Here is a 2647-nt window from a genome sequence, read left to right on the forward strand (position 1 = left end):
AAAAATCTATTTTGTCTACTTTAAAAGTAAACTCTTGATATAATCACCCGATATAGTGAACAGTTTTGCTGGTCCTTGTTCTTCTTTACGTATATAGTGAACTCTTAATATAGTATATAATTTAGATTAATTTTGCGTGTTTCATTATACTGAGAGTCCATTGTATGATATTTAACGAATATAAATAATTTAAAATTATATATTAAAATTTATTTCATGTATTCATATATTCATTTATTTTACACGAAATTGGAATCCTTTTCTAATCAAATGGGACCCCAAAGATGATGGAAAAATATTGTGATAATTCTATAGTAGAGACCAGGGTTGTCTAACCTTTTATCCTAATGGGCTAAATTAGAAATTTAGGTACATTCAGCGGGCTACAAAGGTACTTTATATAAATATATGCTTTTAAAAAGTTCAAAATTTGAATATCAAATTTTAATAACAAATATATATAATTACAAAAAATATCGTATTATTGATAGTAAAAAAAAATAAATTATACTCACACAAAATAAAAATAAATTTAATGTGATTTTTGACATTGCCTTCTTTTTATAATATTGTCAATATCTGCTTTTACTGTACTAGTATTAATTCTAAGAATGTTAGTTAAATAGGAATCACTCAACTTATTTCTTTCAGCAGTTTTGATGTTTTTCATGCACGAAAAGAATTGTTTACAACAGTATGTTATGCATGTGGGGTAGTACAGTTTTTTCTAGCACCAATTATGTCATTACGATATCAAAGTGTATCCAGTGAAATGAGAATAATTTTTACGACATACTTTATCAAAACAAATGAAAATGTACCTAAAAAAATTAGGGTGCAGTAGGCCGCATAAAAACGTTAAGTGAGCTGCGGGTTGGACATCCCTGGTATAGACCATGGGTGGAGAACCTTTTTGAGTCTGTGTGTCATATAACAAGCATACTTAGCTTTAAAAATGTTTTATGCGTGCCAAAGTTTTAGATTTCGAATAACGATATTTAAAGAAATTAAAGGAATATGCTTTAATTAGAATAAATGTAAAAAAGCTGATTGAAAAAGACAGAGGATAAATCGAAATCATATGGTACTGTACCTGTACGTTATGTGCCAGATGATTTCTCCTTACGTGTCACTTTGGACACGCATGCATAGGTTCGCCACCCCTGATATAGACTATAGCAACTGTAGAATAATAACTTATTTAGTATAAAATAATAGAAAATTAAATCATATAAACATAAAATCCTAAATAAATTTACACTAATGATCATTTGTTTTCTTTTATGCCTTCTATTTACAGGATTATGGAGCAGTTTGGCTCGGGTGGTCTTGGCTCGGGTGGTCCTGTGCTAGAAAACAGTAAAACTATTCTATTAAAAATTTCAATTGAATTTTTAATATGTTAAGAGTTAAAATCTGTAGAGTTATTAAATATTTAAATGTTTCTTAAGTTTATTCAATAATGAGTTTAGGCATATTTCTCTAACAATGACTTTAGACAAACGGTATGATTTTTCATTTGGATAAAATTCTAATTTATAATTATTTATGACAAAATATTAACTTATAAAACTATAATTTAATGAGTGACACATACAGTAGAACTGTACTAGAATTTTAATACCCGAATTAATTTTTTAATGTTTAAACAATATGTAAATTTGGTTATAAAACAATTTCAACTCATTAAAATTTTATTAAATGTTAAGTACTATACAATAAACTCTTGTTATAATGATCACTCGATATAGTGAAAAATTTTGTTGATCCTTAATATTCTTTATGTGCAATGAATTCTTGATATTTCAAATGATTTAGCTCAGTCATTCGAGAACTGACTTATATGCATAGTCCACTGTAGCCTAATTCTCTTAGAAATGTTTTAAAGCCTTTAGTTGGCCACATTTTGATAATTAAGAAATTTATGGTAGAGGATACACAAAATTCTATTGTGGGCCATAAAATCTATTCTAAAAACTAATATATTATTATGATACTAAGAAAGATTAATAAAAGATACTTTAACAATATACTGTAAAACTTATATCAATTATGCATATTATATAGCCTATATAACTTTAATTAAAATATTTATCTTGAAAAATACTTATAAATTAATATAATAAATAGTTGAATAGTGTAAGTTCTGTGCATATATTTTATATAAAAAATAAAAAAAAAAAATATTAATTTTTTCGATTTTTAATAATGAAAATTAATTTTAATTAATTAACAATTGATGATAAGAGTAAATTTGAGATTCTCATTAATAGGAAGCAATGACAACTTTATAGGTTTATGTATTGAATTTTATAAAATTATTTAATAAAATTACTTTCTTATCTTTAATTACAGTTAACTGAATGGGATATTTTTAAGTTGCGTATGTAAAATTCTTGTTAGAAACCATCCAAATTGGCTTTCATTCAAAACAAAATAGCTAATATTCTTATTAATAGTAGACTTAATGTAGTTATTTTTTTACATATCGGCTTATACAATTAGTAATTTTATATTATGCTATATAGCCTACATTTTTAATTAGGTTATATCGTATAACCGAATTAAGAAATTAGTTAGCACTTTTATTTTTGCATTATTACTGTGGTCAATAACGATTATACCATTTATAGAAAACAAAATATTA

General features: G+C 25.2%; 1 long non-coding RNA gene across 4 annotated transcripts in view; it reads left to right on the forward strand.

Annotated features, from left to right (window-relative positions):
* The window catches only part of LOC111633140, a 71780-nt gene that overhangs the window by 49547 nt on the left and 19586 nt on the right, over positions 1 to 2647 (forward strand). For all 4 annotated transcript variants that reach the window (XR_002758010.1, XR_002758008.1, XR_002758009.1 and 1 more), the window contains exon 2: positions 1301 to 1359. This is a non-coding gene — a long non-coding RNA (uncharacterized LOC111633140). The remainder of the gene's footprint in view (positions 1 to 1300; positions 1360 to 2647) is intronic.

Source organism: Centruroides sculpturatus, unplaced genomic scaffold, assembly GCF_000671375.1.
Source record: "Centruroides sculpturatus isolate CEXI.00-Female unplaced genomic scaffold, Cexi_2.0 scaffold786, whole genome shotgun sequence".
Taxonomy (NCBI): Eukaryota; Metazoa; Arthropoda; class Arachnida; order Scorpiones; family Buthidae; genus Centruroides; species Centruroides sculpturatus.